Source organism: Bidens hawaiensis, unplaced genomic scaffold (genome assembly GCF_021521415.1).
Source record: "Bidens hawaiensis isolate Kalapana, Puna unplaced genomic scaffold, B.hawaiensis_p1.1 tig00014645_1, whole genome shotgun sequence".
Taxonomy (NCBI): Eukaryota; Viridiplantae; Streptophyta; class Magnoliopsida; order Asterales; family Asteraceae; genus Bidens; species Bidens hawaiensis.
The window spans coordinates 472,103-484,927 of NW_027492279.1; the positions used below are offsets into that span (position 1 = coordinate 472,103).

The 12,825-nt window shown below is 32.0% G+C and overlaps 1 pseudogene; it reads right to left on the reverse strand.

Annotated features, from left to right (window-relative positions):
* Positions 1–1,794: 1,794 nt before the first annotated feature.
* Positions 1,795–2,437, reverse strand: LOC143547138 (bZIP transcription factor 44 pseudogene; annotated as a pseudogene).
* Between the last annotated feature and the right edge of the window lie 10,388 nt (positions 2,438–12,825).

Sequence of the window (12,825 nt, forward strand, 5' to 3'; positions counted from 1 at the left end):
GCTTTCAAGCATAAGTTACATGGATGACATTGTTTATACATACTGGTTGCTCACGTATAGGCACTATGTGGTGCGCTTACTGGCACCAGTTACACGCCCAATGCCACGTTAAATGCATACCACTGTCGGGTTTCGCACTTACCGTTGCGAGGTTACAAACATACTAACAACGGTTGCGTTTTCGTACACCGTTGCATCGCGCAGACAACTGGCTAGTAAAAATAATACGCAGGATTAAAATTTCACTTAATACCCAAACCTATTAAGCAGCCAAAGATCCACCAAATATTGGTTACTTTCCTAACATGTAATCTTTATGGCTTACAGCTAATATGTTTTCAGCACTCTTAATACATTTTATATCTATTAGTCACAACATTTTTTTAACTTAATATCCTTTTATAAAGATTCGAAATTTATCTTTTACATTTGAAGTAAGCATTTCCTTTAACCAACTTTATTATTTGTCTTATTATGTCTTTGAATGTAGACCATTGCACATCTACACTCAAAACTTAAAAAACAACTTTATCAAGGTCGCGTTAGGAAAAGAATATGATATATGTATCAATATCATGTATGTATATATTCTTTTATGTTCCTGTCGAGCGGTCTATGTTATTTGTTTGTTTATGTCATGTCATATGTCACAAACTCACGATTAAATTACTAACGTTTATATCAACTAAGCCAAAGGATACTGTTGGATTTAATGGTCGGTTCGGGTCAAGTCAACGTGGACCGACCCGAATGTGACCCGGTATGGGTTACACCGAGGGTAACGAAAACATAAACCCATTTAAACGTTATTTGGGCCCGAGACATTCAATTAAATGCAATGGATAATGGTTTAGGCTTTGAGTTTATAATTGGGCTTTAAGCCCAATGGATTAACGATGATAAACCCTAATATATTTTCCATATATAGTATAATATATATATATATGCATAATATAACCTTAACATCTTTAATCAATAACAAACCCAAGCCTCCATATAAAGATTCCGGCGCCGTTTTCCGGCCACCGGAAAACCGTGGCCAGCCACCAACCACCACCCACCTTCCATTAGTCACCGGAAACACCATCAACACCCTATACAAGCTTCCAACGCTATCAAGAGGCTCACCGTAAGCTTTTCCGGCGTTCCTTTGGTGATTCCGGTGGACCCGTTTTTCGGACGACCTATATTCCGGCGAATAGAGGTTACTGTTGGGTGCTGTAGTTGCTGTCTACCTTGCTTCCCTCAACTGCCGTCGCCGTCGCTGTCCAGCTGCCGTCTCCGCCGCTGTCAGCCGCCGCCGCCGCCGTCAAGGTTGCCGGAGTTGCTGTTGGTTGTTGTTGTGTCACCGTCTAGCTTGTTTCGTTAACCTTCGGTGTCTTCCCGGTTTCGATAACCGAGGTATATCGACAACTTATGTATGGTTGATTTATTATTGTTTATCGTGCTCGTATTGTTGTAATCGGATCCGGGTTTTGGGTTTCGGTTTGGTTCGTTTAATCGTTTATATTCCGCTGCGTTTTTATAACTCGTTTATATATATATATATTATTTATTAATAACTATTGAAACGAATTATTAATAAAACGGGTTTAAAATTCTTGACCGTTTTCATTCCGAATCACCGTTGAAACCCAAAAGATATAACATTTGCTTTGTTCATTGATAGATTGTAACTAAAAAGACAACATTTTACTTATTCTACCAAATCATTTCATGACATGCAAAATGACGATTTTATCCTCATATTGATATAATCATTATTCAATGACTAGATTGTAACAACACTAGTCTTCAGTACGGAAATATATCTGAAGAAGCCAAAATAGGCTTATTAACATAAAGACAGCTCAGTGAGTTATTCATAAACTCGTCAACCAACTCAGTGCCACCACCTTGATACGGCTCCTCCATAAACCCACCAAACTCGACGGGTTGACTCATTAACGCCTCGATCCTGTTAAGCGAGTCCAACCGCGGAGTCAACTCGGTGAGCCGAGCCCTCAACACCGAATTCTCAGCCTCCACATTAGTATAATGCTGCATGGTTATGCTAATATTAGCCATAACCTGGTTGTTCTCCTCAGTGAGTTGACTCAGCTGGGTCATCAGATCGTCCAAGTGCTTTTGCTTCCTCATTCTAGACCGCTTTGCGGATTCCCGATTCGACACCATTCGTTTCCTCTTCCTTTGATCCATTAATCGCTGAAGATCTTCATTCGAACCCGAGTTTTGAAGCGGGTATGAACCTCCTGATGATGTTGTTGCCGCCATTATTAATAACAGAAAAACAGTATGAGATTGAAGCTTTTGAGAGTGAAATTGATGAAAATAAGCAGAACCCAGTTGCAAATTAAGCTTCAATTTGATTATTATTTAGACAGATAGCTAATTAAGACTTATTTGTAATTATTGCAGAAACAGAGTAAAAACAGAGCAGAAATTATGAAATGTAATAGGACGAAATTGTGGATTTAGAGACTAAAATTGAAGAAAAACAAGAAATTAAGCATGATTTGTATGGTAATTAAGAGAAATTTGTAATAATAATAATAATAGCAGAAAACAGAGGATGAATCATGTGATGTAATAGAACCAATAGAGGAAGACGACTGAAAACGATTGAAGCAAACGGGTTCGACGCCAATACGAGGAATTGATCATAAACTCAAACTGAAAGGATTCACTCAGAGTTGGAGACATGTATTTCAAACATCAAGAACAAGAGATTGAACATTAATGTTAATAATAATCCAATAAAAACAGAGCAATTATTATTTGGGAGGCAAGAGAGAGAGGAGGGAAGGGGCTATGGAGGAATTGCTGGTTGGATTTATAGAATTTTGGTGCAGGACAAGTTGCAAAAAGGTACTTTTGTGCTGAGATTTTTATGCAATATTTAATTTTTATAAATGTTTTGAGAATCGGTTAAAGTTATAAAAAAAAGTAACATTTTCTAACATGGGGAATCAAAATTTTATTAAGTAATTTATTAATTTTTTTTGTTAGGTCAACAGCATTCACATCTCATTTCATATATTTTCCCTATAATTTAGCTAAAAAACATTATTCTATAAATTTATCTATCATTTTTCAAAATTCTTCCACATTCTATTCTCTATTCATATCCAAAAATTAATTCTTTATTATTTTATTCTCTTTTGTCTTATTATATCGTAAATGATGATTGGGAGATATGTGATATATTATATGATATGGATATAAAATGAGTCCCTATATTTAAGGATTTACTTTTGTTGCCATATAACTCATCCATCTAATAGAGAATAGATTGGAGAGGTGATTTTGATGGTTTTCTTAAAATTTACCCTAAATTATATGACTTTGAAAACTTTAGAGAATGAGTTAAGAATGCTCTAAGTTCAACAAAAAACTAGGCTTGATTTGAAATTATGTGAATGAAAATCATTTACAAAATTTACCATGTGATCTTTTCAACAAAGTTTGTACCCATTCTAAAAATCTGATTGGCTTTCACTTAAATAGGATAGTAACCGTTTATATTGTTTTTGACACTCTAAGACTAATTAACCTAAGGACACATCATCAAGACGAAAACTCACTACAAGTTTCGAACCCGGGTTCTTAATGGTCGCATGGCCGGCCTAAGGGGATGGCAGGGTAGTCGACGGCCAGAGGCAGACACCCCTCTAGGCCCGAATATTTTTATTTTTTTAAAAGTATATGTATTTTTATGAAAAAAATTTATGAATAATCAATGTTTCAACACAATTACATAATTACTAGCTTGGTCTAGTGGCAAAGGGGTATGACATCTAACCAAAAGGTTTTGGGTTCTAGTCTTATTTGAGACATTTTAAGCTTACTTTTATACAAAAGTTTTTTACACAACTCAAATCATAATCAAGTAAGCACATTTAAAACCTTTTAAAATTTAATTATTTAAACCAACAAAATATTTCTTTTACTTAAGGCCTAATTTTTTTTTCACATTCTCCGGAGCCGACCCTGAATGGTCGGGTATAAATCTTGTATATTTTTCCTTTAATTGTATAGTGTTATTAAGTTTATTGTTAGAAATTTAATACCTCATATGTGCTTTTGTATATCAAATCATTGATCATATATTAGTTTTGAGTTTAATAAAGCATGCATTTGCCCTTGATTGAGTCACACTGGTAAGGAACCTTTGATTACTAGAGTCGTGTGTTTGCATTTTTTGATGCCAACTATTTGAGTTATTTAGTTAAACCAGATTTTGATAGTTTATTTATTAAATGACATGAGATTGCTGAGTGGTTGCATGCTTGAACTCTTGGTATGCCTTATTTTATTACTATTGTTTACCACTTTGCTAAGTACTTGCATATTTTTCAAACCATTGCTAGTGTGATCAACACTTTTAAATTGCATCTTCATAAATCGATAAACTTCATAATGTTTATATAACCAATTACGCTAAATGTTGACCACATACTCCTCTTGATTTAACACCTTATTTATATAATTATTTAAGATGGTATCTGAGTTAGGTATATTGGAATTGTGTGTGACAATAGTTTGGTCCTCTTAACTCTTTTTTCATTTTTTATTTTTGACTCTTAATAACTAAGGCAACAACATCCTTTTTTTCTACTTTTTTTTTACGTTCAAAAGAAAAGAAAAACTAAATAGCTTGTTGTTTTTTTCTTAAATTTCAAACATAAAGCTATTTGAAGAAGTATTGATTGCTTACTGGTTATTAACATTTTGGAGCTATGTGGTTTCCTTTGCCCCTAGTTTTCAAACATTGTATGGCTAAACCTACATAGACGTCCACATGATCGTTGCATATTAAACGCACAACACAGTACATAAGAGTACTATAACGACAATGAGGAAAAAAAATGATACTAACGTTTAAGCGTTGGCGTAGTAGTATTTCTTAATTCTTCCTTCACTTTTGAGTGTCTCCAATTGTGGCGTCTGAAGTTGGTTTTGATGCTTTGCAAACAAAACACATAAACTAAATCTTTGCCGTATTAACAAGAAGTTTTAACATGGGTAAAACTAAATCTTTACACCAATCTGAATTATGACCATCACATTTGTGAAACAGAACAATAAGGTCAAAATTGAAGGAAAGTTATAGAACACACATGGTGCATCTGAGATATATATAAAAACATGAAAGAGGAAAAAAAAGACACTTAACCTTTGTAAACACACAATCCGAGCAACCAAAATAACAAAAATACACTCACTCACCAAAATAGCAAAACATTTCATTTATTCGTATTAAGATTTAAATTTTGAAGCGAAAAGGCCATTGCAACCATGAATTTTAGTTTCCACACAATTTCAAAACGTCTCAAGTACTATATAGTTTACTGTAGTTAATCTTATTATTATTAACATTGTTATTATTATTATTATTATTTATTATTATTAACATTGTTATAGTTATTACACTCAATTTTATCTTAAGATTCATTTTCCGCCTCTTATAATATTGATAATATACTTCTTTAACCCATTTATTTAAGCATTCATTTTGATTTTTCTCTAATAACTTGTGTCATTAACCTTTAAAAAAGAAAAGAAATCTGATTACGCGATCGTGTTTAGTTTGTCTACTCTGCATTCTTATATAAATGTTGTTGAACACGGAGTTGTAATCAAAATATAGTTTTTCCGTATTGTAAGTTATACATGTGTCCGTACTATACTGTTATTGTGATGACCAAACGGATTGCGATTGAAAAATGTCGGTATTATCATAGCCGATATTGATATTCATTTTTATGGTTCTTGTAACCGTGTTTGATATTTTCTCGACCTTCCGGTGTTAATTTGTTGAAAATAGCGTTGTATTCAAAATCGAGTATATTCTAATATTGTTAGTTATACGAGTGCCAGTATCGTATCGACACCGTAACAAGTAGCACCGATTCAGACTCAATTCAATTTCACCCCCATGACGGGCAACCGCCATTAGAGGTGCACAAACCGGTTTAAAACTCAAAACCGGTTCGGTTTGGTCAACAAAAGTCAAAACCGGTTTACGATCGGTTTCGGTTCGGGTTTTGCAAGTTTCGGTTCGGGTTTTGACCGGTTTTTGTCCAGTTTTGGCCGGTTTCAGTTCGGTTAACCGGTTTGAAACTGGTTTTGGTGGAGAAAACTACAACCCGGTTCCAAACCGGTTTCTACAAAATCGGCTTTAAACTGGTTCTGTTTCGGTTTGATTTTCGGGTCGGTTCAGTTAACCGGTTTGTTTGGTCACCTCTAACCGCCATCACCTAGTTTGTTTAATAATTAAAATCTTAAAATATTAATGATAGTTGGCCTATTTTACTTCCATTTTGTGTGACTTTAGTTTAATTATTTGTTAAATCAACAGTTTTGTTTTGTTTTGTTTTTATCATTATTTGTAATTAGATGAGGGTTGGGAGTGACGAGACATTATCATATCACAAGCCAAAAGCCACCAAATCTGGTTTAAGAGTCAAAATTTCCACACGAGGGGGCTTCACATATATGCTTTGAAGTCTAATCCGTGAAAAAGGATAAAAAAGAAAAAAAATAAAGAAAATCCAAAATGCTTTATATAAAGTTAAGGCTCGTAATTTCAAATGGATTGCCTAACTAAATTAGATGTATATTATATGTTTTCTTACGGTTTTAATCAACATAAAGGTAGTCATACTGAATAATGTTCTATTTTATATTATGCAACATTTTAGACTGAACATAATCTACTATTTCCAAATTTAAATATCTTAGGAAGGAAGGGATGCAACCGTAAAAACACAACAAACATCTAACCCACGTACGATAGCTTATCGTAAGCTACTGGAACCCGGTAAACATCCAACCCCAGTGGCGGTGTTCCGGCCCAACATCCACCCACCTTCTCTCTCTCTCATCACCTTTCTTCGGGTGTTATAACCTAATTTGGGTAACCGATTCCACAACCCTAAGGGGTACCTAATTGGATTTACCCGAGACAACCCACACCACCCTTAATAATTATAAAATACATTCCTTAGAGTATTCACATCTTTAACTCTATAAGTTTTTTTTCTTCGAACGATGATTTTCACAGTTAAGTTATCTCACTGCGTGAACACGTCGCGCCCCACCACCCCACTCAGGCCAACTATGTTGACATGATCGGGATCCACACTGGCATCCAAGTTTAACTCTATAAGTTAACAGAAAATCATTTTTTTTAATGTCTAGCTTTTTTTTTTCTTAAAAACCTTATAATCTCATTCCATATATTAATTAAATAATACTCACTATTTTGTTTTTATTATATTTAACCTACTAGGTTATTAACCTGTGTACGTCACGGGTGGACATACACGGGTGGAAATATAGAAATCGTTAACAAAAGACATATTTAAGGTGATAAAAGTTTGTTTCATATGTTTATGTGGAGAATTATTTGATATATTTGCAATTCATATTCCTATGTAAACAAAGTACTTAAAAACAAAAACTTACTAAAACAAAAGATTTATAGTACATTGTTTGAAAACATAATTTAAAACTTTAAAAATTATAAATTTATAAGCTGCTAAAATATTTTCTTATAAACCATATTTGTTGTCTTGTTTGTAACTTTACTTTGCTTATCAAAAATATGCATTTTAATACAATCTCTACTCTTCACTCTTGAAAAAACAACATATAGTTGACCGTAAGTAAAACGGGTCTCTCATATATATTCCAACTTTTGCTAGAGTAGATGCTTTGAGTTGTTACAATTATATCGCGTTTATTTATTGTGTCACCAATATCATCAACGATTAAAGCTGCAACTTAGAAGTTTTTGGCAGGTTGTAAGTCCTTGCATCTTTTTGCATTGTTCCAATAATGCACAACTTTAAATCCATATCGGGATCGCTTTTAAAACAATCACTTACCATCCAGTATCCTTGAACCAAAGGATTTTGAGAATCCACATTGTCTTCAATTAATTCATTATTTCTTTATCTAACATTTCTGAACTTATTTTTGTGTCGCTGCGTAAGAAAATAGTTATGTGTTAAAAATAATTTAATTAAATTACTCATAGTTTAGATTGTTCATAAAAAAATATTAAAAATAATAAATGATGTTTTAATGACCCCCCCCCCCCCTTGAATCATGACAATTATGATATATAATACGCAAATCCAGTTATCTCATATAATAATATTTATTTATGACTTTTTTAATAAGATTTTATATATTTATGCACTATTAATTCAAGTGGCTAACCAAAATTTGGTGTGATTTATTATAAAAATAAAACATTCATACCGATATTATTATATTACATTTTGTGTGTATAAAAAAGATATTTAGGAAAAAACATTGTCACAGATTTAAAATATAAATTTACAAAAACTAAGATTTGGTTGTAAAAAATAAATTATCTTAAAATAAAAGTAGAAATGTTCTACAAGGGTTAGTAAATCAAAGAATCGTTTACCGCACAGGTGGAAAATATATAATATGTCATATATATGCATATATTATACACTATAATGAATTGTAAAAAGTTGTATTTCTAAGAAAAAAAATATAATTATATATGAATTATAAGGTATTTATAAGAGTAAAATTACAAGTTCAATCATCTTTTTAATTTAAATCATGAACCAACATAATACATTAAGAAAAAAAAATGCAAAATCTATTTAATTCATATGTTACATGCCCAAAAACCTTGTAAAATTAAGAAAAACGTACGAAAATATATGTTTTAATAGGTTATAGAATAGTGACCCGTGAACTAAATACGAGAAAATTATATAAAAAAACGTCATTTATAAATATATGTTAATATATTGTAAATTTTGTATTTATATGAACGAATAATTTTATATAAATGTTATGTTTTTGAAATGTATCCAAAAATGGAATGTGTAAAAGCAATACCTAATAATTATAATTTAATGAAACTATTTCATTTACTGAACTACTCACTAAACTTTCTTTGAGAATGATCAAATAAGAATGCAAGTATTGTTATGATCCTTAAACTCTTCTTGTTTTAGCCTATCACATTTAAATACAATCGCAGAAAATAATATAAAGATACTCAACTGAATGTTTATGAATTCACTTGTTGACACCATTACCATAAAAAGAAATCAATCACAAAGTAAAAATAAAAAATATATATGTGTCAAAATTTGAGAAATTTTAAAATGACTTAATAATTTTATTAAATTTAATTTGTCTGAAAGTGTTAAAATCTTGTAACAATAATATTATATAAGAAGTTTTAAACGTATTAAAATACAATTATTCAAATATTGATATTGATATGTAATTAAGGAAATCATTATTGTTAGTCAAATCAACTATTAAATGTTTGTCATAGTTATATTAGTTATACATCTATATTCAAATAAATAACCATATAATTATAATAATCCTTTGAATAATTGATTGAAATTTTAAATGCTACAATATAAATTGTTGGCCATTCAAAAAAAAAAACTAAATATAATAAAATTCTATAAGACCTAAAAACAAAACTATAAATAATAATGCGATAGTAGCCCAGTCACAAAGTCCACATATTGACTCAAGCCACAACTAACCAATAGTTCTATTCTGGGGAAAGTTTTGGCTTTTATGTCATCAAAACTAACAAACTTCAATCCGTACAAGTGACCTTCAAATTCGTAGGAAGTTGACATATGGGTTTCGGCTGTGAAACAAAGCTTGTGTGGACAGTCAATATATTTTTAAGTCGACATATTGGATCCAAGAGAAGCCTTCTTCACAAACAAAGATCGATTCTCACCAAGCCATGTATCATGCTTCGGGATGCATGGCTTCCTTACATATGGTTGCATTCTATTACCCTTAATATTATTATTAACATTAGTAGAAAACTGTATGAAAATTTTAGTAAAATTAATGAATGTGTAACACTACCATTTCATCTTGCACGATTATTTCAATGGACCAATCTTCTCAGGGCTTCGTGTGACATTCGTCAAATTTAAGTCTTGAGTGGTACTCGTTTTGTAAACTTTTATTATGCAAGTCCGACTTAACATCCAAAAGCCTTATTTAATCATTATATAATATCATTTTAGACCTCGACCTTAAATAAATCGATGTTGGTCATAATATAGTGTTGTTAAGAAAAAAAATTAAGGGGTTCAAACTGAGTTTTGTAAAGTTATTAGAAACTTGGAAACATTTAAACTCGTTTTAAACCATTATTAGAACTTAAGGGGCCAAAAGGTAACATTTATACACTACATATAAATAGTTAAATACCCTAACCCTAACTTATCTCACCCAGCCGCCACCCTCTTTCTCTCTTGCGTTTTCCGGCGGCCGTGAATCTCCGGCGAGAGTCCGGCGACGCGAATTCCGGCCACCGAACCCCCTTCTTCCCCACCTCCGACACACCACCACCACTACTTACCTCCCTCTGGTCCGAAACCCCAGCCACCCGCTCCCCCTTTCTCCTTCGGTTTCGCTTTCTGGCGACCGGAAAACCGGCCGCCACCTACCCGGCACCGTAGCTCCGCTCATTCTCCCTGCCGTGACCTCACCTGCTCGTCTCTCATCTCTCTCAGCTCTCTCATCTCTCTCGACCTTCGTTTCCCGACGACTGCTGTTGCTTCGTCTCCAGCGAGTTCGGTTCGTTTACTTCCGGTATAGATCCACGACTCGGGAACAGTTAATAGGTAAATTGATTTGGGGTTTTGGTATTATTAGTTTTCATATTTTGATTTCTAGATTTAAATTGTTAATAATTGGTTTGTTAATAACCGGTTATATTTTTAGTTATATACTTGAATCGGGTGGAGTGGATATGATGTTGTTTTGATTTGGGAAAAGACGAACACCCGGTTTACTAACATCTTTAAAATCGGTCTTGGATTAATGTATAAAATATTAAATAAATATATATGAATGTCATATTATTATTTTAGATTTAAATTCATATTATTACTATTATATATTACTATCACAATTATTATTATCATTATATATATATATATATATATATCTATAAGACTTATTTTTAAAGCTATTAATACTGTTTTATTATTATTACTATTATTATTAGTATTAGTATGATTGTTATTGTTACTATTATTATAAATATTAAAGTTGTTATTAATATTATAAAAGATCATATTATTATTATCTATCAAAATCATATATTATCTTTAATTACTAGCAATAGTATTAATATGGTTATAATTATTATACTATATTAGTATTATTAGAAATAGTTGTTGTTATCATCATTATCTTACATATCTATATATATATATATATATATATATATATATATATATATATATATATATATAAACACACACACACATATATATATATATATAACATATCTCTTTAGAATTATTATTATCATTTTCTGTCATTATTATTAATAATATTATTATAAGCTTTAATATCAATTCATTCTTATAAAATCGAACTCTTGATTTAAAACCCGTCTTGTCTCTTTTAATATTGGTTTAGCTATTAAAAGCACAATAAGATAATATTATTTTGTTTTAATTGTCAATTAAGTACGAGTCCCTAATCATTAACAAACTAACCGGTAACCCGATTAACAACCGAACCTTCTCATTCAATGCTTCTAATATAGTTTCATTATGGTTTCAAGTTTATTAATATATTACATTATTTATTCTTAGCTAAGGTGTTTATCGTTTCAAGTCGGATTCGTTCGTTTTGTTCACAAGCTTTCTATATGTCCATCATTAATTAGTTCTCAATTCATCATCGAGGTGAGTACTTTCAGAGCCACAAGACTATAAGATAGGTGGTTAGACGTAACGGCCTAATATAGTCTTTACTTTAGGTCCTTATACATGTTTGCCTATACGTGTTTACCCTACTTGATTGTTCAATACACTTGTTTATTTATATACTTATTTATTTCATCAAATTGTATATATACACAAATACTCGAAAACATATTAAGGTATCCTTACCTTCCTTTGATAAATTTTTATATATACACATACTTGTATTTTCATAATAATCTAAGGTATTCTTACTTTATTTTTGTTTAAATTTTATATTTACATAATAATGTAAGGTATCCTTACCTTAAAACGCCAAACACACTAGTTTTCATTGTGTTTTATGGATCACGAGCTTAACTTGGATCCCGTTGTTTCAAATCTCCTTAAAGATCGTCTCATATGAGATGACCACTTTAAGTAGTCGAATGCGAGCGTTCCACCCGCCATCCTAATTTCGGTGTTAAGACAATAGAACTACTGTAATATACCGAAAATTCGAAACAATAAAATAATAAATGTCGATTGTAAGAATATTGATAAACCGATAAAACGTTAATAAACCATGATTTAAATATATAATAATAATATTAATAATAATAAAAGTAAAAGTAATGATAAATGAAGGGCTATTCTTGCCAATTAATGAAAGAAAAAATGAAAAACCATGCAATCTTCTTCTTCCTGACTTTTCTGACGATGTGATCGACTCAACAACAAACAATACGACTATATCAGGATTTGATTTTGTTTCAAACTCGTTTAATATATATATACGATAACATTCCAACGATTTTCATTGATCCAAAAACCTAAAATCTTAACCTTTTCTCTTTACCACATACACCACCGCCGCCTCCCTGCAACTAGCCAGAGAAACCGCTAACGGTTGTAGCTTGAGGCAACCACCGCTGCTGCATACGGATCTGTGTTAGCAAGAAATCACCAACATCCTCGTTTCCTGCTCTTTCGAGTTACGCCACCCACAACGGAATCACGAGTGCCGGAACACGGCGCCACCACCACCTGTCGTTCGAACACCACCAGCATCGTCACGCTG